Raw genomic sequence first — 25,129 nt, forward strand, 5'->3', positions numbered from 1 at the left:
ATGGAGGTAATTTTAGAGAAAAAATTATGTTTCATTAATACACCTTTGTGAATATTAGATTCTATACTGTTTTTGTTTTTTTTCTTAATTGGGGTATAACTGATTTACAATGTTGTGCTAGTTTCAGGTGTACAGAAAAGTGAATCTGTTATACATATACATATACATATATACACTCTTTTAGATTCTCTGCCCCATACACCATTACAGAGTATTGAGTAGAGTTCCCTGTGCTATACAGAAGGTCCTTATTAGTTATCTATTTCATATATAGTAGTGTGTATATGTCAATCCCAATCTTCCAATTTATCCCTCCCCCCCATTAGCCTCCAGTAACCATAAGTTTATTTTCTACAACTGTAACTCTATTTTGGTTTTGTAGATAAGTTCACCTGTAGCCTTTTTTTAGATTCCACATATAAGTGATATATTTGTCTTTCTGTGTCTGTGTTATTTCACTCAATATGATAATCTCTAGGTCCATCCATGTTGTTGCAAATGGCATTATTTTGTTCTTTTTTATGGCTGAGTACCTATGGGTGCATGTATCTTTTCAAATTATGGTTTTCTCCAGATATATGTCCAGAAGTGGGATTGCTGGGTTATATGGTAGCTCTATTTTCAGTTTTTTAAGGAACGTCCATACTGTTCTCCATAGTGGCTGTACCAATTTGCATTCCCACCAACGGTGTAGTTGGGTTCCCTTTTCTCCACACTCTCTTCAGCAGTTATTGTTTGTAGATTTTTTGATGATGGCCATTCTGACTGGTGTGAGGTGATACCTCATTATAGTTTTGATCTGCATTTCTCTAATAATTAGTGATGTTGAGCAGCCTTTTTTTTAATCAATCTTACTTTTTTTTTTTTTTAGATGTTGGGAGTAGGTGTTTATTAATTTATTTATTTTTGCTGTGTTGGGTCTTCGTTTCTGTGCGAGGGCTTTCTCTAGTTGTGGCAAGCGGGGGCCACTCTTCATAGCGGTGCGCAGGCCTCTCACTATTGCGGCCTCTCTTGTTGCGGAGCACAGGCTCCAGACCCGCAGGCTCAGTAGTTGTGGCTCATGGGCCTAGTTGCTCCGCGGCATGTGGGATCCTCCCAGACCAGGGCTCGAATCCGTGTCCCCTGCATTAGCAGGCAGATTCTCAACCACTGCGCCACCAGGGAAGCCCCTGTTGAGCATCTTTTCATGTGCTTTTTGGCCATCTGTGTGTCTTCTCCGGAGAAATGTCTATTTAGATCTTCTGCCCTTTTTTGATTGGGTTATTTGTTTTTTTGATATTGAGCTGCATGAGCTGTTTGTATATTTTGAAGATTAATCCCTTGCTGGTTGCTTCGTTAGCAAATATTTTCTCCCATTCTGAGGGTTGCCTTTTTGTTTTGTTTATGGTTTCCTTTGCTGTGCAAACGCTTTTAAGTTTAATTAGGTTCCATTTGTCTATTTTTGTTTTTATTTTCATTATTCTAGGAGGTGGATCAAAAAAAAATCTTGCTGTGATTTATGTCAGAGAGTGTCCTCCCTATGTTTTCCTCTAAAAGTTTTACAGTATCCAGCCTTACATTTAGGTCTTTAATCCATTCTGAGTTTATTTTTGTGTATGGTGTTAGGGTGTGTTCAATTTCATTCTTTTACATGTAGCTGTCCAGTTTTCCCAGCACTACTTACTGAAGAGACTGTCTTTTCTCCATTGTATATTCTTGCTTCTTTTGTCATAGATTATGTGACTGTAGGTGCATGGGGTTATCTCTGGACTTTCTATCCTGTTCCACTGATCTATATTTCTATTTTTGTGCCAGTACCATACTGTTTTGATGACTGTAGCTTTGTAGTATAGTCTGAAGTCAGGGAGCCTGATACCTCCAGCTCCATTTTTCTTTCTCAGGATTGCTTTGGCTATTATGGTCTTTTGTGTTTCCATACAAATTGGAAAATTTTTTGTTCTAAATCTGTGAAAACTGCCATTGGTAGTCTGATAGGGATTGCACTGAATCTGTAGATTGCTTTGGATAGTACAGTCATTTTCAAAATACTCATTCTTCCAATCCCAAAACATGGTATATCTCTCCATCTGTTTGTGTCATCTTTTATTTCACCAGTATCTTACAGTTTTCTGAGTACAGGTCTTTTGCCTCCTTAGGTAGGTTTATTTCTAGGTATTTTATTCTTTGTGATGAAATGGTGAAGGGGATTGTTTCCTTAATCTCTCTTTCTGATCTTTCATTGTTAGTGTATAGGAATACAAGAGATTTCTGTGTATTAATTTTGTATCCTGCAACTTTACCAAATTCGTTGATGAGCTCTAATAGTCTTCCAATAGCATCTTTATGATTTTCTATGTATAGTATCATGTCATCTGCAAACAGTGAGAGTTTTACTTCTTTTCCAATTTGAATTCCTTTTATTTCTTTTTCTTCTCTGATAGTCGTGGCTAGGACTTCCAAAACTGTTGAATAAAAGTGGCGAGAATGGACATCCTTGTCTTGTTCCTGATCTTAGAGGAAATGCTTTCAGCTTTTCACCATTGAGTATGATGTTAGCTATAGGTTTGTCATATACGGTCTTTATTATGTTGAGGAAGGTTCCCTTTAAGCCCACTTTCTGGAGGGTTTTTTTTTCTTTTATCATAACTTTGTCAAAAGCTTTTTCTGCATCTATTGCAATGATCATACGGTTTCTATTCTTCAGTTTGTTAATGTGGTGTATCACATTGATTGATTTGTGTATATTGAAGAATCCTTGCATCCCTGAGATAAATCCCACTTGATCTTGGTGTATGACCCTTTTAATGTATTGTTGGATTCTGTTTGCTAGTATTTTGTTGAGGATTTTTGCATCTATGTTCATCAGGGATACTGGCCTGTAGTTTTCTTTTTTTGTGACATCTTTGTCTGGTTTTGGTATCAGGGTGATGGTGGCCTCATTGAATGAACTTGGGAGGTCCTCAGCAATCTTTTGGAAGAGTTTCAGAAGGGTAGGTGTTAGCTCTTCTTTAAATGTTTGATAGAATTCGTCTGTGAAGCCATCTGGTCCTGGACTTTTTGTTTCTTGGAAGATTTTTAATCACAGTTTCAATTTCAGTACTTGTGATTGGTCTGTTCATATTTTCTATTTCTTCCTGGTTCAGTCTTGGAAGGTTGTGTCTTTTTAAGAATTTGTCCATTTCTTCTAGGTTGTCCATTTTATTGGCATATAGTTGCCTGTAGTAATCTCTTATGATCCTTTATATTTGTGTGGTGTCAGTTGTAACTTCCCTTTTTCATTTCTAAAATTGTTGATTTGAATCCTCTCCCTTTTTTTCTTGATAAGTCTGTCTAAAGGTTTATTGATTTATCTTCTCAAAGAACCAGCTTTTAGTTTCGTTGATCTTTGCTGTTGTTTTCTTTGTCTCTAGTTCATTTATTTCTGCTCTGATCTTTATGACTTCTTTCCTTCTACTAACTTTGGGTTTTGTTTGTTCTTCCTTCTCTAGTTGCTTTAGGTGTAAGGATAGGTTGTTTGAGATTTTTCTTGTGTCTTGAGGTAAGATTGTATTGCTATAAACTTCTCTCTTAGAACTGCTTTTGCTACGTCCCATAGGCTTTGGATTGTCATGTTTTCGTTGTCATTTGTCTCTGGGTATTTTTTGATTTCCTTTTTGATTTTTCCAGTGATCCACTGATTCTTTAGTAACATATAGTTTAGCCTCCATATGTTTGTATATTTTACAGTTTTTTTTTCTGTAATTATTCTTATCTCATAGTGTTGTGGTCAGAAAAGATGCTTGATATGATTTCAAGTTTCTTAAATTTATCAAGGCTTGACTTGTGACCCAAGATGTGATCTATCCTGGAGAATGTTCCGTGTGCACTTGAGAAGAAAGTGTGTTCTGCTGCTTTCAGATGGAATGTCCTATAAACATCAATTAAGTCTATCTGTTCTAATGTCATTAATGTCATTTAAGGCTTGTGTTTCCTTATTAATTTTCTGTCTGTATGGTCTATCCATTAGTGTAAGTGGGGTGTTGAAGTCCCCTACTATTGTAAACTGGACTGAGTCCTGAATTCTTTTAATTTCCTCCAATATTTGGCTACAACTCTCCAAACTAATGTTTACAATTTTTCTCCCACCCTTCTGATTTGGAGTCATTGAGAACTAAAACTGCCATTTTTCCAAAGCCATACAAGCTAAAGTTAGACAACTTGATACAAACTTCAGAGAAATCACAACAGCTCATGTATGGACAATCTTTGTGCCTACTGCTGTATGGCCATTCAAAACAATCACCAAAGACATACAAACTGCAAACCAGGAAAATCTATGAGATTGTCACTACCTGCCCTCACTCCATCTGAAGATGCTTAGAGACAGACATCTAGAAATTCTCAGCTGCCTGCCTTCAGAATTCAGAAATTGGGATTACAGTCTGCCCCCAATTAACTACTATTTTTCTTTTATTTCCATAAAAATGCCTCTTGTTAAACACCTGACTGCTTGCACCGTAGGCCTACCTTGGGAAACCCACCTGCATCACTGCCTCCTGAAATGAGACACAACTGTTTAACTGAACTGACTTACTCGCAGCACTAAGACACTGATTCAGTGAGATAAAGTAAACTACCAAACTCAACTTCTGGACTGTGAAACTTCTTGGGGAAGTTGCAAAGGTGGGACAGAAGGGGTTCCAAATGAGCCTCCCTAAAATGTGCCACCTTGGCATGTGGATTGTTTTGAGCTAAAAGCCAATCAAGACCCTGAAGACTCAAGAGAAACTTCTGCCCCTCCCTTAACTACAAAGAAGAATTTAAATTGGGGGTCTTTCTCAGAATCAGAATTATTAGCAGAAATAAATTTTATCTGAGTGACCCATCTGTATGGCAGGGCAAACATCTAATTACCAAACATCTGCTCTTCTTATTGTCCTGTAAATTGCCCTCCTCTCCTTTGAAGTCCCAGGCCCCTTTCCATTCCTTAGCCCAGGATGCCATGTGCACCTCATTTTACCCTTCTGTCTTTGACACTCTCAGGTATGTGGGGTTCCTGTATGTACAAAGTTAAATTTGACTTTCTCTTGTTAATCTGTCTCATGTCAATTTAGTTATTAGACCAGCTGAAAGAACCTTTAAAGGGTAGAGGAAAATTTTTCCTTCCCAACACAGCTTAATTCTTTCCAAACCAAAAAGATGTTAAACTGCATGTTGACAAAACACTGTATTAAATCATTAGTGGAATTATAAATAGATAAAACTCTTTGGAGGGCAACTTGCCAGTATCTCTCAAAATTTAAAACACATAAGCCACTTGAGCCAGTGAATGCTAGCAGAAAGCCACCCCAAGATAGGTCACTTTATCATATGGATAATTTTGGGCTGAAGGCAACAGAGAAAAAGCAGATACAAAAAAGTCATCTGCCCTCCCCAACTTACCTAAAAGCTGGACCTAAATTTCTAACAATGCCTTCCCTCCCCTCTCTACCACAAGACAGAAGTTAACCACCAGATTAATCACTCTAGACTCTTTAACAGCCCAGAGAGGCACCAGAGGAATCTACATAGCAAACCTACTTATTAGCCCTTACCATACAATAGTTACCCCCCAAATATTTACCTTCTCACAATCTGCCAGAAACTCAAAGTCCTTTTCCTTTGTATTATCCCTTCTCTACAAATCTATTGTTCTTTTGTTAAGATGCTATATAAGGCCAAGTGCTAACCATCCTTTCGAGTTATTACTGAATATTCCTGTTTTTGTGTTAATAAACTTGTGTAGTTTCTTTCTTGTTAATCTGTCTTTTGTCTAATTTACAGGGTCCCAACCAGAGTATTTACGAGGGTAGAGAAAAAAGTTTCTCCTCCCCTACACCAACAGTTCCACTTGTAGGAATTTATTCTACAGATATACCTGCATATTTGCAAAACAAAACACATACAGGAAAACTCACTGAGGTATCTTTCAGAATAAAATACTGGAACAATATAGAGGTTCATCAATAGAAAACTGGGTTTTAGAAAATATGTTATGTCCATAAAGAATACTCTAAAAGAAATTGAGGCTGCTCTATATATCCTAATATGAAAGAACAAAAAATGCAATGTGCAAAAACAGTGTCTACAGAGTATGTTACTGTATGGTCATGCCACTCAAGGTGGCTGTTCTCTTGTTCTCTGTACAACCCCTGCTTAACCAGTGCCTGCTTCACCTACACCCTACTCACTGGACTGACCTTCCCGTATACTTGCCCCAGGGCCCAGCTAGTGATTGTTCTTATCAAAGGGGCAGTGAGGGGCACGCACCTCTGCTAGTTTCCCTGGTAAATGATAAGCCAACCTGACATCAATTCCCCCTGTAACTGGCAATCACCCCCTACCCCACCTCTGGTGAAGACCGCCACCATGTCCTGCCCGCCATCTGCGACACACAGTGGGGTGTCATTCCAGGACCCTGCTTCAGACACGTAAGATTCCCTCTATCCATTAAACCACTGATGTCTCTGTTGCTGACTCCAGGCTCTTTCTTCAGTCTTGAAACTGGGCAAATACAGGCCTTGCAGGCCTGCAGGGTGCAGCCCAACAACTCTCATCTGTTTTTTGTTTTTAAAGACATAAATGTAAATACTTGTGCATGTACAGAATATCTCTAGAAGGATACACACACACACAAATGAGTAATGATGTTGACTTTGAGAGGGAAAAACTGGGTGGCTAGTGGATAGGGGTGGCAGACTCATGTTTTACTGTGTATCTATCTTTTGGTAACTCTGGAATTTTGTGCCATGTCTATACTGAAAATAGTTCAAAAGACTGTTTAAATATATTAAAGAGAGATGAAGGATACGATACTGTTTCTGTTCTCAAGGAACTTAAAATGTCACAGAGAGTAAATTCATTCATTTAGTAATATTTACCAATAGTCCTTTTTTATACCAGGCCTCTGGGGGATATATCCCTGCCTTCATGGAGCTTACTTCCTAGAGGAGAGTTATGTATAATATTATGGTGGCCAGAGAAAGAGAGTATAGTCCAAGTAAAGCAATAATAAGAGAGCAGACTTCTGACAATCTCAATTTTCACATCACTATTCAGAAGTAAAAACAGTCTAGGTTCCCCTAAAATAGATTAGCAGTAGCAAAAAGAACAGTGACAGACATAAGTACAAGTTACTAGAAGCAGGAACACAAAGAGTTACATTAATGGCTGACAATATCACCTGAAAGCAAGAGACAGAAAAAATTTAAAGTAAACACGAAACCAAGCTGTCACAATATAATTCAAGCATTCTCCAATTAGGGACTCAGTTACACTGCAAAGATGTTAATTATAGTCAAGTTTTTAGGATCTCAGTAGGCATGTTTTCCATGGGAAAAATGCTATACATACTTGGTGTTAAGCTTCATAAACCATCCCACAAAAGGTTATTTAACACTATTAAGTATGTGCATGCAATACTTTCTACAGGATATTATGTATACTATGGATTACTATGCTTCTAGCGAGGGAAAAAAACAGAACGGATGCCAAGAGGTGGCGCAGTGGTTGAGAATCCACCTGCCAATGCAGGGGACACGGGTTCGAGCCCTGGTCCGGGAAGATTCCAACTAAGCCCATGCGCCACAACTACTGAGCCTGCGCTCTAGAGCCCGCGAGCCACAACTACTGAAGCCCCCGCCCCCTAGAGCCTGTACTCCACAACAAAAGAAGCCATGGCAATCAGAAGCTGTGCACTGCAACAAAGAGTAGCCCCCACTCGCCACAATTAGAGAAAGCCAGCACGCAGCAACAAAGACCCAACGCGGCCAAAAATAAATTAATTAATTAATTAAAAAATAAAAAGAATGCCTCCTAAATTACTGCAGGTCTTGCAACAGAAGTGGTGACTCTTCTACTGAGGGACTGGAACAGAAGCAGGGACAGAGTCTGTGACAACAAATGGTTGGGATTAAGGCAAGATAGGTTCATCTGTCCTTTCCTCCTTCTCCTCTTTCTTCCACACCACCCCCACCCCCAATCAAAGAACAGCACTGAATAGGATAAGAGTGGAGAGGTGATGGGGAGGGTTAAAGAAAGACAGCATTCTTCCTTACTTCTGATACAGAGGATCAGATCTCAATAGGACACTGAAATGGAGAGGAAAAGAGGGGGTAAAAGTTAAGCCGAAAGCAACAGCATTTACAAAAATCAAACAAAAAACAGAGAGAGAGAGACAGAAAGAAAGGAAGGAAATCCCTAGCCAGTTCAGTAAAGGAAATCACTCCTTACATTATACATAGGTACACACCTAAATTAGGGATTCGAGAAATGGTATCAGTTAGTACTCAATTATAAGTAACACGATTTCAATTCAAGGGATTTAAACAGTACAGGGAGTTTTTGGCTCATGCAACTAAAATCCAGGGGAGGATCTGCTTCAGGGTTGCCTGATCCAGCAGACATATTATGAAATTTCTTTTTGTCTCTTCATTCTGTCACCCACAGTACAAGCTTCATCTCAAGGCCAGATTCCCTAGTGCCAAAAGAAAGCTGCAGCCACAATCAATTACATGGAAGAAAGCACATCTGTCCCAGAATTCTAAGCAAGAGTTCTGAAGTGTACCTTGCTTAGATCAGCCTAAATCACCCTGAATCAATTCCTGTAACCAGGAAATGGAATCTGATTGGCTAGATTCACTCAGAGGCCCATTCCTAAAGCTAGAAGTGGAGCAGTTTCCCTCAAGAACATGAGCTATGTGCGTGTGGTAAAAAACGGTGGACACTGGAATGAAAATACAGGTATACATCAAGAGAAGAAAAAATAGATACTAAGGAGGCAGCCACAGTGTTCACCCCAAGATGTTCAAAATGAAGATTCAGAGTCATCACAAAATATTATGTACAGTATTGCCCATTCAAAAGACAGAAAATCTTTAGAATCATTCTTCTTACAAACAAAATTGGCTCCTGAGACTACTTCTATTTAATCTAGTACTAGAAATGCTAGTTTAAAAAGAGTAATATAAATACAGAAAATAAAAGTATCTATTTGAGACCCATATACTTTCTAGTACCGGTAGAAAATACAAAAGATGATATAAATAAATAAAAGTTAAACATCTCACCCTTGGTTGGGGGGGACAGGTAAAGAAGACTGAAAGTATGTATGTCTGCTAGATTTTTAAACCTATGGCAGTAATAATTACAAAACATATGGTACCAGATTAAAAATTATCAACAATAAATTAAAATCTTTCTCTAGAAATGCTGTACCAAACTTAAGAACTTAAGGTATCATGAATGAGAATTAACAGAAATCATTATCTCAAAAAGATTCTGTACTCCTATGTTCACTGCAGCATTATTCACAATAGCTAAGACATGGAAACAACCTCAGTGTCCACTGACATGAATGGATAAATAAATGTGGCTTAAAACATAAATGTAAGTCTAAGAAAGGAGGTCTTTTGCCCATTTTTCTTTAGGTCTTCTGTCCATTTTTTGATTGGACTGGTTTTTTTTTGTTATTGAGTTGTATGAGCTGTTTGTCTATTTTGGAAATTAAGCCCTTGTTGGTCACATCATTTGCAAATATTTTCTCCCAAGCCATAGGCTGTCTTCATTTTGTTTATGGTTCCCTTTGCTATGCAAAAGCTTTATAAGTTTGATTAGGTACCATTTGTTTATTCTTGCTTTTATTTCTATTGCCTTGGGAGACTGACCTAAGAATACATTGCTACGATTTATGTCAGAGAATGTTTTGCCTGTGTTTCTTCTAGGACTTTCATGGTGTCATGCCTTATACTTAAGTCCTTAAGCCACTTTGAGTTTATTTTTGTGTATGGTGTGAGGGTGTGTTCTAACTTCACTGATTTACATGCAGCTGTCCAACTTTCCCAACACCACTTGTTGAAGAGACTGTCTTTTCCCTATTGTATATTCTTGCCTCCTTTGTTGAAGATTAATTGACCATAGGTGTGTGGGTTTACTTCTGGGCTCTCTATTCTGTTCCATTGATATATATGGCTGTTTCTGTGCCAATATCATGCTGTTTTGATTACTGTAGCTTTGCAGTATTGCCTGAAGTCTGAGAGGGTTATGTCTCCAGCTTTGTTCTTTTTCCTCAGGATTACTTTGGCAATTCTGCGTCTTTTATGGTTCCATATAAATTTTAGGATTATTTGTTCTAGTTCTGTGAAAAAAGTTGTCAGAAACTCGATAGGAATCACATTAAATCTGTAAATTGCTTTGGGTAGTATCACCATTTTAACAATGTTAATTCTTCCAATCCAAGAACATGAGATATCTTTCCATTTCTTTGAATATCTTCAATTTCCTCCATTAATGTTTTATACTTCTCAGCATATAAGTTTTTCACCTCCTTGGTCAGGTTTATTCCTGAGTATAAAAAAAAAATGTGTACACAGACACACACATACCTACACCTACACACCCCCCCCCCACACACACACACAACCACACACACTGGAGTATTATTCAGCCACAAAAAAAAGAAGGAACTGCTATTTGGGCCAACATGGACAAACTTTGAGGGCATTACGCTAAGTGAAATAAGTCAGACAGAGAAAGACAAATACTGTATGATCTCACTTATATGTGGACTCTAAAAAAACCACACTCATAGTTTTGGTTTGGTTTAGTTTGGTTGCCAGAGTTGAGGGATAGAATTGGGGAGAATGGGTGAAGGTGACCAAATGGTACAAGCTTCCAGTTATAACATAAATAAGTACTGGGGATGTAATGTACAGCATGGTAACTGTAGTTAACAATACTATATTGTATATTTGAAAGTTGCTAACAAAGTAGATCTTTAAAGTTCTCATCAGAAGAAAAAGACTGTAACTACGTGAAGTGATGTTAACTAAACTTATTGTGGTAATCATTTTGCTATATATATATATATTGCAAACCATTATGTTGTAAACTTTGAATAAATATAATGTTATATGTCAATTATATCTCAATAAAACTGGAAAAAAAATTAAAGAATTAACATAACATGCAAAAGAATTATTTAAAAATATTGTTAGTCTTCTTTGGCCTCAGCGCCTGAGCAACCCAGAACCAAAATGGTTTTCAGCACCCACTATACAGACTGCTGTCTGCAGACCTCCTCTCTCAGCTCCCAAGCATGCAACATTGAATGCACAGTCCTGGAAATGGATAGGGTTGCCCTTTCCAAGGGAAGCCCCCTTCCCACCAGGTAAAAACCCCGGGCTGCCTGAGGGATGTACATTATTCTACACAAGGAGGAAGGAAGTAATTAAGTATGTGGTTGTGGGACTGGAGCCTCACATCCACTTTACACTCTTTATCTGTGGGGGTGCTTATATTAAAAGATAATCAGGACTTCGCTGATTTGGAAAACACCAAATCAGGTATAAGGTAACCACACCTCTCCAGCATTCATTATTTGTAGACGTTTTGACGATGGCCATTCTGACTGATACGAGGTTGCACCTCATTGATTTGCATTTCTCTAATAATTGGCGATGTGGAGCATCTTTTCATGTGCCTGTTGACCATCTGTATGTCTTCTTTGGAGAAATGTCTGTTAAGGTCTTCTGCCCATTTTTTGATTGGGTTGTTTTTTTGTTGCTGAGTTGTACGAGCTGTTTGTATATTCTGGAAATTAAGCCCTTGTCAGTCGCATCCTTTGCAAAGATTTTCTCACAGTCTGTAGGCTGTCTTTTCATTTTGTTCTTGATTTCCTTTGCTGTGCAAATGCTTGTAAGTTTGATAAAGTCCAATTTGTTTATTTTTGATTTTATTTATTTTGCCTTGGGAGACTGATCTAAGAAAGTATTGCTACAATTTATTTCAGAGAATGTTTTGCCTACGTTCTCTTCTAAGACTTTTATGGTGTCATGCCTTATATTTAAATCTTTAAGCCATTTTGAGTTTATTTTGTGTATGGTGTGAGGGAGTGTTCTAATTTACATGTGGCTATCCAGCTTTCCTAACGCCACTTGCTGAAGAGACCTCTTTTCTCCATTGTATAGTCTTGCCTCCTTTGTTGAAGATTAATTGACTGTAGGTAATGGCTTTATTTCTGGGATCTCTATTCTGTTCCATTGATCCATATGTCTGTTTTTGTTCCAGTACCACACTGTTTTGATTACTGTAGCTTTGCAGTATTGTCTGAAGTCTGGGAGGATTATGCCTCCAGCTTTGTTCTTTTTCCTCAGGATTACTTTGGCAATTCTGGGTCTTTTGTGGTCCCATATAAATTTCAAAGTAAACAAAAAAAACCTTTAAAATCATGTCAAATAAATAAATTAATTAAATACCTAGGGATAAACCTGACCAAGGAGGTGAAGGACTTATACACTGAGAACTATAAAACACTGAGAACTACAGAACACTGATAAAGGAAATTAAAGATGTTTCAAAGAAATGAAAAGATATTCCATGCTCTTGGATTGGCAGAATTAGTATTGTTAAAATAGTCATACTACCCAAAGCAATCTACAGATTTAATGTGATCCTTATCAAATCACCCAGGACATTTTCCACAGAACTAGAACAAATAATCCTAAAATTTTTATGGTCACCTATTTTTAAAAGTTAGTAGCAATATTCATTTCAGTGATGGAGGAAAAAACTGATTATGGGAAAGTGCAGTGTAGTCTGATGAACAAAGTAATGTTTGGGGAAATTTTTCCATAAAGGTATCTTTAAAAATAGTTTCAGCACTTATAGGGGTTTCACCTTTGGGAAAATATACATGTGAAATACTTTATTCACTAATAATATAAATAAGGTATTAGAGTGATTCTTCTGTTAGAATTACCTAAAAACAATTCAAAAATCTGTCTCCTTTTTTGACATAACCTGAGTCACTGCTAGTCACCCCAACTTAAATTCTACATTCCAACCAACAAAACATCTTGCTGATGTCACCTGGATCTCAACTCTATCCTCAACTCCCATCCAGTCATTCAACAATGCTGAGCACCTAGTATATACTAGACAGTATGCTAAATGTACAAACATGGAGAAAACAGTTTTGCACTTCCAGAAGCTCAAAGAGGTGTACAATACTTCTAAAAGTATGATTAGAAGAACACCTATAATAGAATTATGCAAAGGCATTGTAAAACGTACAAATTCTTGGATCCTGCCCCACACTTACAGAATTAGAATCTTAGGGGGTAAAGCCTGAGTAAATGTGTTTTTTAAAAGTTCCCACGTTAAAATTAAAAATTAATTAAATGTACCCAAGTTAATTCTTTTACATAATAATGTTTGAGAATTATTGTTATAGTACAGTAGTTCTCAAACTCTTTGGTCTCAAAATACTTTTAAAAATTACTGAGAGCCTATGATTCTGATTGGCACTAATTCCAACATATGAGTTTTTTCCCCCCACACCAAGCGATTCTCTGACACCAGTTAGGTGTCCTACAATTTAACTCAATCCTGACACTATCTACTTAAAGACAGTACCAGATTCCACGGATTAAGGACTCAGTTCCACAAGACGCACCCACTTTGGATGCCAATCAGAAGCCCAGGTTGTTACCTATGCTTCTGACCGACTGGCTGTAAATCAGAGGTTCCCAGGAACCACTCCCTGACTTGGATTAATTTGCTAAAGCAGCTCAAAGAACTCAGAAAACCAGTTTACTCACTGGTTTACGGGTTTATTACAAAGGATATTAATCAACAGACAGATGTACAGGACTGGGTCCCAAACACAGGAGCTTCTGTCCCTGTGGAGTTTGGAGCTCAACATGGTGGTATGGATGTGTTCTGGTTCACCAATCTGGAATCTTGTCCTTTTGGGATTTTATGAAGGTTTCATCAGAGAGGCAGGATTGATTAAATCACTGGCCATCAGTGACTGATTCAACCTCACGGCACTTTCCTCTCCCCAGAGGTCAGGAGATGGGACTAAAAGTTCCAACTTTTTAATCATGGTTGGTTCCCCTGGCAACAGCCCCCATCCTTAGGTTACCCAGGTGCTTTCCAAAATTGTCTAATTAACATAAGACAACTTCACTACTCTCATCATCGAGGAAATTTCAAGGGTTTTAGGAGCTCTCTGTCAGGAATGGGGAGGAAGACGAAATATATATCTCTTACTATAAATTACAATACCACAGGACCTCAAAGAACTTTTGGTTATGTGAATTATATATATTAATATTTACTGTATTAGAAATTAAAACTGGGAAATCACAAAAATATTTTAATTAAAAATGTAGTATTTGTTAATTCACTTAAAAACAACAAAATAGGGGCTTCCCTGGTGGCGCAGTGGTTGAGAGTGCGCCTGCCGATGCAAGGCACACGGGTTCGTGCCCCGGTCCGGGAAGATCCCACATGCCGCGGAGCGGCTGGGCCCGTGAGCCATGGCTGCTGAGCCTGCGCGTCTGGAGCCTGTGCTCTGCAACGGGAGAGGCCACAACAGTGAGAGGTCCGCATACCGCAAAAAAAAAAAAAAAGAAAAAAGAAAAACAACAAAATAAATGTACATGTTAACAAAAATAACCTATTTTATGAAAAATAACTATATTTTCCAAAATGAAAAAATTTAGTGAGAAGAATGGCAATGCTTCACATTTTTGCAAATCTTTTAAATGTCTAGATTAACAGAAGCATCTGGATTCTTATATCTCCTTCTTCATTATAATCTGTTACAATATCACATATCATTAGTCTTTGGAAAACTCCACTATACAATTTTGTGCAAATGAAAGTGAAAAAGGCAAACAATATCTCAGTATTACTATGAAAATAACTTTGACCTTGCAAACACCCTGAAAGGGTATCAGAGACCCCCAGGGGCCCCTGGACCATACTTTGGAAACCAACAGTCTAATGAAAGCAACAGATAATTACAGTAATCCCCCCTTATCTGAGGTTTCAGTTACCCCCAGTCAACTGCAGTCTGAAAATATCAAATGGAAAATTCCAGAAACAAACAGTAAGTTTTAAATTGCATGCACATTCTAAGTACTGTGGTGAAATCTCATACTGTACTGCTTTGTCCCACCCAGGATGTGAATCATCCACACTGTATACACTACCCACTCGTTAGTACAGGAAAAAACATAGTAGATACAGAGTTTGGTACTATCTGCAGTTTCAGGCACCTACTGCAAGTTTTTGAACATATCCTCCATGGATAAGAGAAGGCTACTATACAAAGTTCTTTGAGAACACAGAGAAGGGAGACAGACAGGAAACTTCTGCAGAGGTGGTGACATCTCCTGAGACTTGAGCCCAAATCCTTACACACTAGGTAGGCCCTGTAGGATCTATATCTTCTCCCTCCTACTTTTCAAGGTGTCTCCTACCCCTCCTCCTCTTTCTCACTTGGTTGCTCCTCCTCAAACTGGCCAATCTTTCTCTCTTCTTCAAGGCTTTGTATCTACTGTTCTTTTGTCTGAAAGGCTCTTCCCCCATACAGTCCATGGCTCTTCTTGGCCATACCTGGCCATCATGAAGATTAAGGACAGCTATACCCTTGTATACCTGTAATCCATTCAGGGCCCATTCCTTAGAAAATTCTGCCTTATACTAACTGTTATATATGTGCACTAGAAGCCATATTTAACAAAGTACATGGTAGCATCATTTGTAAAAGTGGAAAAAAATAAAACTAAATATCCATCAACACGAGAATGAAACAAAACACTAGTAAATTCACGCAACAGAATGAATTAGAGCTGAATGTTTCAACATGAATAAATCTCGAGAACAGTAATATGCGCAAGAAGTAGGCTAAAGAAAGATTCCTACAATATGACACTACTTATAGTTTTTAAATTCTAAATTAATCTATATTTTGATAGGTAATACACAATTCAAAATTATAAGAATTTCCTCCCATCCCTGTCCTAGTTATACAGTTTCTCTCCCAGGGACAACCAGCGTGACCAGTTTCCTATGTATCCTTCCAGATATATTTTATGTTACACAAAAATATAAGTGTTGTTAAGTGTGCAGAATACTTTAATATGGTTCATGTATATCTACATATAAAATAGAAGTTTAAAAATATGTGTGGAAATGATAAAGACCAAATTCAGAATAATAATCACTAAGAGGCAAAGAAGAAAAGGAACAAACTCAGAAAGGGGCACTTCAAATGTACCTGTATTGTTTCATTTCAGGTTTATTGTGTTTTCTCTAGATTTTTTTCATACATGAAATAAATTTTGTTCTTCATAAAATAGATGAAAAGGATCAGATTTGAGAAAATAATTAGTTTGGTGTCAGACGGAGTTTGAAACCAGAGCATACTAAGGACATAAATTCAATACTTTAAATTAGTCTAAAGCTCAAGAGAAAGCTGGAGATTGGGGATTTATATAAAGAGATACTTGCAGTTCTAAGAATAAATATTTAGATATATGCACCCTATATAACAGAGCACAAGTTCCCTAAGGACTGGGCCCAAAACTCTGCCATATTACGTTCCCCTGAAATATGACCTACTGCCCATAATGAGATTTCAATTTACCTATATCCTTACTATTTTTCTTAGCTTTCAAAAATAACATCCTGGTATGGGTGAGCCTATTTATGTAAGTAACTTAACAATAGGCAGTTACACCACACACACAAAGACACACACACACACACACACACACACACACGTCTATTAAATTAGAATCAAAGAGAGACAGTGTTCTGGTTAGTTCTAGGTAAACTACAAAGCCTTATTTATTTTTTTAATTAATTAATTCATTCATTCATTTTTGGCTGCGTTGGGTTTTCCTTGCTGCATGCAGGCTTTCTCTAGCTGCAGCAAGTGGGGGCTACTCTTCATTGTGGTGTACAGGCTTCTCATTGCAATGGCTTCTCTTATTGCAGAGCACGGGCTTTAGGCACGTGAGCTTCAGTAGTTGTGGCACACGGGCTCAGTAGCTGTGGCTCACGGGCTCTAGAACGCAGGCTCAGTAGCTGTGGAGCAGGGGCTCAGCTGCTCCGCAGCATGTGGGATCTTCCCAGACCAGTGCTCAAACCCGTGTCCCCTGAACTGGCAGGAGGATTCTTAACCACTGCGCCTCCAGGGAAGTCCCTCAAAACCATTTTTAGATTGAACTTATTAATAATTAAAAATGTTTCTAGGGCTTCCTCGGTGGCGCAGTGGTTAAGAGTCTGCCTGCCAATGCAGGGGACACGGGTTTGAGTGCTGGTCTGGGAATATCCCACATGCCGCGGAGCAACTGAGCCCCTGCTCCACAGCTACTGAGCCTGTACTCTAGAGCCCGCGAGCCACAGCTACTGAGCCTGTGTGCCTACAGCCCATGCTCTGCAACAAGAGAAGCCACCGCAATGAGAAGCCTGCGCACCGCAAGGAAGAGTAGCCCCCGGTCACTGCAACTAGAGAAAGCCCGCGTGTGACAACGAAGACCCAATGCAGCCAAAAATAAATTTATAAAAAAGTTTAAAATGTTTCTACAATAGACTAGTTTCCTTTCTAGGTAAGAAAAAAATCCTGCGAAACTGTTAACTTTTAAAGAAATCCCTGATATAAATATATTTTCTTATCTTTCATTTCTCCAATAAAAATACTATCCTGACAAAAGTCTTTGAGGACTGTGATTACTTGCAGCTGTTTTATTGCTCTTTTTTTTTATAAATGTATTTATTTTATTTCATTTCATTTATTTTTGGCTGTGTTGGGTCTTCGTTGCTGTGCACAGGCTTTCTCTAGTTGCAGCAAGCCGGGGCTACTCTTCGTCGTGATGCGCGGGCTTCTCATGTTGCGGTGCACGGGCTCTAGGCATGCGGGCTTCAGTAGTCGCAGCACGTGGGCTCAGTAGTTGTGGCTCGTGGGCTCTAGAACTCAGGCTCAGTAGTTGTGGCTCATGGGCTTAGTTGCTCCATTGCATGTGGGATCTTCCCAGACCAGGGCTCGAACCCATGTCCCCTGCATTGGCAGGCGGATTCTTAACCACTGCGCCGCCAGGGAAGCCCTTTATTGCTCTTCTGAAGTTTAACTGGAGTATTCAGCAACCCCTCTCCTTTCAAAATCTCTCACTTTTAGTGATAAAAGCAAACTTCAATTATAGGAGGGGGAGCAGACTCTTGAGCTGTTCCCCCTCATATAACTGACCTCTTTTCTGGTTTTCTCCATTCCTCAACTCAATTAGCAAATATGTATTAAATGCCTGTTTTGTTATAAGCAATGTATTATACACCATTCCTCTGGTCCCTAAAAAGATGAGAAGAACTGCTTGGCCTTAAGAAAACTTTGTATATCTTACATAGTGCAAAGTCCTTAGAACTTAACGTCCTAGGTTTGAGATGAAAATTACTGTACTAGTAACCTAAGTTGAATTACACTTCAGTAGAATTATAGGTCTTCAAAAGCTTCATAGAGTACAGACATATTTCAGGCAATGGATGCACATTAAAAGCATGTCATTTTAGTACTGTTCAGAAGCTGAGGATCATTTAGTGAAAAAATAGATGCCTACTTGTTTATAGACAAATAAACCCTGAGTTAAAGCATATGTATACACATAAGGCTCCATAAAATATTCCTTTAGCACAGGTGAAAGGATATCAACAACAAAGGGGGAACTCAATAAAAAACAAAATATTAAGAAGGATTTGAAAATAATTATAATCTAGCATTAGCATTGTAGGGATGTCTTCTGACAGTTTTGGTGAATCATTTATAGATTTTAGAATAAGGGCTCTTAAACACTCACTCACTTGACGACTCTTCCCTACGATAAACTTTATGGAAGTGCAGTAAGAGGGAAACTGGCCTTGACACATTGTGTTCTCTACATCTGCGTCTCTATTCTCGCCCTGCAAATAGGTTCATCTGTACCATATGTCTAGATTCCACACATATGCATTAATATACGATATGTTTTTTTTCTTTCTGGCTTACTTCACTCTGTATGACAGACTCTAGGTCCATCCACATCTCTACAAATGACCCAATTTCGTTCCTTTTTATGGCTGAGTAATATTCCACTATATATATGTACCACATCTTCTTTATCCATTCACCTGTCATTGGACATTTATGTTGCTTCCATGTCCTGGCTATTGTAAATAGTGCTGCAATGAACACTGGGGTACATGTGACTTTTTGAATTATGGTTTTCTCAGGTTATATGCTGGGTCATATGGTACTTCTATTTTTAGTTTTTTAAGGAAACACCATTCTGTTCTCCACAGTGGCTGTATCAATTTACATTCCCACCAATAGTGCAAGAGGGTTCCCTTTTCTCCACACCCTCTCCAGCATTTATTGTTTGTAGATTTTTTGATGATGGCCATTATCTCAGCAAGATCTTTTCTGACCCACCTCCTAGAGTAATGAAAATAAAAACAAAAATAAGCAAATGGAACCTAATTAAACTTAAAAGCTTTTGTACAGCAAAGGAAACCATGAACAAGATGAAAAGACAACCCTCAGAATGGGAGAAAATATTTGTAAATGAAGCAACAGACAAAGGATTAATCTCCAAAATATACAAACAGCTCAGGCAGCTCAATATCAAAAAAACAAACAACCCAAATCAAAAAATGGGCAAAAGATACAGTATTTTTTAAGGTGTTAAAAATACAGGGTCACTGATATAAACAGAGATATTTTGCTGGGGCTTCAAAGCAGGGAATCAACATCTCAACAATTTAAAGAAAAATGGGGCTTCCCTGGTGGCGCAGTGGTTGAGAGTCCGCCTGCTGATGCAGGGGACACGGGTTCGTGCCCTGGTCCGGGAAGATCCCACATGCTGCGGAGCGGCTGGGCCCGTGAGCCATGGCCGCTGAGTCTGTGCGTCCGGAGCCTGTGCTCTGCAACAGGAGAGGCCACAACAGTGAGAGGCCCGTGTACCAAAAAAAAAAAAAAAAGACAGCAAGGGACTTCCCTGGTGGTTCAGTGGTTAAGACTCTGCGCTTCCAATGCAGGGTACGTGGGTTCAATCCCTGGTCAGGGAACTAAGATCCCACGTGCCGTGTGGCACGACCAAAAAAAAAAAAAAGTTTAAATGAAAGCAAGTTCCAGGGTCTCTCTTGGAGAGACTACACTGTTTATACTTCTACAGAATGATTACGATGATAATAATGACAGCAGTTAACATATACTGAACGTACATATCAGGCATTTGGGCTTAGTGCTTTAAATGATTACCTTACAATTCTCTGAACAACAGTACAAGAAAGATAATATCATTAACCCATTTTCCAGCTAAGAAAACTCGGGCTTTTAAAGGTTAAATAACTTGCTCAGGGTCACCTATGTAGTAAGTGGAGCCTGGGATTCCATCTGTTTAACTCCAACTGCAGCAATAACTATACTATTATGCTGTCACATCATAATCGATTCAGTAGCTCCCTACTGCTTCTCAGGTCAAAAATCCTTATAGAGTAAGGCTTCATCCATGCCTTTGTTCACTGGAAGGACTTCTGTCGAGCATTTATTATATGTCAACACCATAGCAGGTGCTTCAAAGATAGAGGTTCTGAGTGAGGCTGCTAAATAAGTGATCTTTGGATCAGTCATTGTTATTTTAAAATGAGCTCTATTTGGGCACATTAAACAGAATCACAGTTGGAATTATGTTCTTGTATAATTGTATTATTGGAAATGGAATGTTGGAATAGGAAGACTACACATCTAAGCATTTATATCCTAAATAGTTCTGGACTACTATTTTTTTAAATATCTTTATTGGAATATAACTGCTTTACAATGGTGTGTTAGTTTCTGCTTTATAACAAAGTGAATCAGTTATACATACACATATGTTCCCATATCTCTTCCCTCTTGCATCTCCCTCCTTCCCACCCTCCCTATCCCAACCCTCTAGGTGGTCACAAACCACCTAGCTGATCTCCCTGTGCTATGCGGCTACTTCCCACTAGCTATCTATTTTACGTTTGGTAGTGTATATATGTTCCTGCCACTCTCTCACTTTGTCACAGCTTACCCTTCCCCCTCCCCATATCCTCAAGTCCATGCTCTAGTAGGTCTGTGTGGACTACTATTTTTAACAAAATTTTCCAACCTGGCTTACTACAAATTTTTAAAATTTTCTATCAAAAAAAAATGCAATGAAAACACAGAACACACCTACATGCACACACAGGAGTCGAAAGATCTTTCATTTCCACATTCAACTTGCAGAATAATACAGGTTGTGCTGGGACAACCATGGTCATGAGTGACCTTAGCTTTCCTCCTTTCCAGCTTAAAGAGACATCTGGTTGCCAGCTGTGTAGCTCCTACAAGTCAATGCTTGCCAAGTAGTTGGCAGAAGGTGGGGAAGAGCTGACCACCTGCAATCCATTTTGACAGTGACTCTGACCATCACTTTGGAGACCTGGATACATTACAGACATTCCAAAAGGAGTTGGCTAAATTTCAAGGTAGGAAGTTGGCCATCTTGGCTGAACTTACTTTAACTCACATCAAAGTGCTATGATGTGGAAGAAGAGAATACACGAAAAGGTACAAAGCTACTAAAGCTTACAAGAATAATTTACAAGGCTATGTCCCTAACCTCTCCCAGACACTGTCCACCATATTTCTATCTATAATTACTTTAAAAAGGGGAAGCGTATATACAACTACAGCTAAACGGGTAAAACTACATCTCCATGTCTATGTAAGTACATGTGTCATTCATATTTTTCACTTTTATGTCAGTATAAAATATATAATCTGCATACATATACATAATGTATGTCACTATAACATGTATTATATATATAAATATGTTTGTCACTATAACATATATTATATATATAAATATATATATTTAACTGTGGCGATTTTACTTACCTTTTATGTTTTTTTATGCCTGCTGTACAATATATATGTTATATATATCATACACAGTTGTATATTAGAGGTATAGGTGTAAACAAACTTAGGAAGATGCCACAGTTTGGAAAAGGTGCTTGCTTTATTTAAAAAAAAAAAAATCAATACAATTTCCCCACAGATCCATGATGTAAAATTCTATAATCAAGCCTTGTAGATTTGTAATTATGGTATGTCAGCTACATTTAAACAAGAGTGTTAAAAGATTGTTAAAGTTAAACTAACACAATTGCAGTGTGAATTGTCCTAGTCTCATTCTAATCTACTGGTGTCACTTTCATTTAATCAGAGGAAAACTATGGGCCAATGTCAGTGCTATTTCCAATGCCCTAACATTCTTTGTTCACATTGGATTTTAAGCCATTACCAATCTAAAATGGTTATAAAAAGATATATTTCAGAAAGCATTTTAATGAATTAATTCATTCACCAGTGGACATTTTTAGCAGGCTTTATTGAAAATAAGTTGGCTTTAAAGTTATTAAATAACCTTTTATGTTAAATGAATGAAAACATTTTGTTCTTGCAGAAGAATTTCTTGAATTTACCATAAATACAGCTTAAGAAGAGAAAAACCCTTATTTTATAAACAGAAATCATACTTGGAAACTTATGGTCGACATATGTCATTTAGCTGAAATAACATATCAGCATTTAAAACATCAAGGCTATTTTTTTCTTCTGCTTTAGTGAAAAATGGGGGAAAGACAGTATCTTCAAAAAATGGTATTGAGAAAACTGGACAGCTGCTACTTTCTCATACCATATACAAAAATGAACTCACTATGGATTAAAGACTTGAAAGTAATACCTGAAACCATAAAACTTCTAGAAGAAAAAATAAGCACTACGCTCTTTGACGTCAGTCTTAGCAAGATCTTTTTGGATTTGTCACCTTGGGCAAGGGAAACAAAAACAAACAAATGGAACTAATCAAAGTAAACACCTTTTGCACAACAAAGCAAAACTATCAACAAAATGAAAAGGTCACCTACTCAACAGAAGGTATTTGCAAACATATATCTGATAAGGAGTTAATATCCAAAATACACAAAAAACTCTCATAACTCAAGATCAAAAACACAAACAACCTGATTAAAAAACAGGCAGAGTACCTGAATAGACATTTTTCCAAAGAAGATATACATATCGCCAACAGGCACAGGAAAAGATGCTCAACATCACTCATCATCAGGGAAATGCAAATTAAATCTACAATGAGCTATCACCTCACACCTGTCAGAATGGCTAGTAGCAAAAAGAAAACAAATAACAGGGCTTCCCTGGTGGCACAGTGGTTAAGAATCTGCTCCGGGAAGATCCCATGTGCCGCAAAGCAACTAAGCCCATGCGCCACAACTACTAAGCCTGCGCTCTAGAGCCCACGAGCCACAACTACTGAGCCCACGCGCCGCATCTACTGAAGCCGGCACGCTCTAGAGCCTGTGCTCCGCAACAAGAGGAGCCCGCGCGCCGCAACGAAGAGTAGCCCCCGCTCACCGCAACTAGAGAAAGCCTGCGCATAGCAACGAAGATCCAACACAGCCAAAAATAATAAATATAAATAAATTTTAAAAAAGAAAACAAATAACAAATGTTGGTGAGGATGTGGAGAAAAAGGAACCCTTGTGTACTGCTGGTGGGAATGTAAATTGGTGCAGCCACTATAGGAAACAGTATGGAGATTCCTCAAAAAATTAAAAATAAAGCTACTATACAATCCAGCAATTCCACTCTTGAGTATTTACCCGAAGAAAACTAAAATACTAATTCAAAAAGATATATGCACTCCGATGTTCTCTGCAGCACTTACAACAGCCAAGATAGGGAAGAAACCTAAGTGCCCATGAACAGATGAATAAAGAAAATGTGATTGATATATATATTTATAATTACTTATACATACACACACAATGGAATATTAGCCATAAAGAAGAATGAAATCTTGTCATTTGTGACAACATGGATGGACTTAGAGGGCATTATCCTAAGTGAAATAAATCAGACAGAGAAAAACAAATACTATGTGATTTTACTTATATGTGGGATCTAAAAAACAAATGAACAAACATAACTAGACAGAAACAGAATCATAGAGAGAACAAACAGGTGGTTGCCAAAGGGGAGGCATGTGGGGGAGAAGAGAGAAATAGGTGAGGGAGATTAAGAGGTACAAACTTCCAGTTACAAAATAAATGAGTCACAGGTATGAAAGGTACAGTGTGAATACAGTCAATAATTATGTAACATCTTTGTATGGTGACAGATGGTAACTAGACTTATCATGGTGTTCATTTTGAAATACAGAAATGTCAAATTACTATGTTGTATATCAGGAACTACCACAGCGTTGTAGGTCAATTATACTTCAAAAACAAAAAAAACTCATAGGAAAAAAGATCAGATTTGTGGTTACCAAAGGTGGGGAGTGGGGGAGAAGGGGAATTGGATAAAAATAGTCAAAAAGGTACAAACTTCCAGTTATAAGGTAAATAAGTACTACTAGGTATGTAATGAACAACATGATAAATATAATTAACACTATATGTTACCATGAAAGTTGTAAGAGAGTAAATTCTGAGTTCAGATCACAAGGAAAAAAATTTTTTCTATTTCTTTAATTTTGTATCTATATGAGATGATAAATGTTCACTAAACCTATTGTGGTAATAATTTCATGATGTATATAAGTCAAATCATTATGTTGTATACCTTAAACTTATACAGTTGCTGTATGTCAATTATATCTCAATAAAACTAGAAGAAAAAAATCAGTGCTGTATCTTCTACTTTAGAGAAAAGTATTTTCTAAATCACCAATAATTTAATACAGGAAAAAAAGCTTCTCTGTCGAAACTTCATATTTACAGGATGCATTTAAGTTCTAAGTAAAGTACAACATTCAATTCACAGTTGTACTATCAACAAATAGTCTCCAAATAATCACAGCACACACAAAACAGTGCTATGTTAGCTACTTACGTAAGTACTAATACGAATCACCCTGGTTTGCTTGGGACTTTCCCAACTTTAGCACTGTAGGTTCCATATCCTGGAAACCCTTCTGTCCCAGGTAAACCCAGACAACTAATGTCAGCGAGACATTGGGGGGCGGGAGGTGGGGGAGATTTACAGTTCTGCACTGGAGAAGAAGAAATTTGGAGTCATATCTGGTAACTCCTTGCTAGGGCTGCCAGATTAGCTGTGCCCAGTCACATATAAGTAGGTCTAGCAATCTGGAACATGGATTCAAATCTTTATTTTTATTTTTATTTTTTCACACACACATACACACTTTATTAATTTATTTATTTACATTGAAGTATAGTTGACTTATAGTGTTGTGTTAGTTTCAGG

The 25,129-nt window shown here is 37.9% G+C and overlaps 1 protein-coding gene across 1 annotated transcript in view; it reads right to left on the minus strand.

Annotated features, from left to right (window-relative positions):
- The window catches only part of TBCA (tubulin folding cofactor A), a 102,151-nt gene that overhangs the window by 72,415 nt on the left and 4,607 nt on the right, over positions 1 to 25,129 (minus strand). The window lies entirely within an intron of this gene.

Source organism: Globicephala melas, chromosome 3 (assembly GCF_963455315.2).
Source record: "Globicephala melas chromosome 3, mGloMel1.2, whole genome shotgun sequence".
NCBI lineage: Eukaryota > Metazoa > Chordata > Mammalia > Artiodactyla > Delphinidae > Globicephala > Globicephala melas.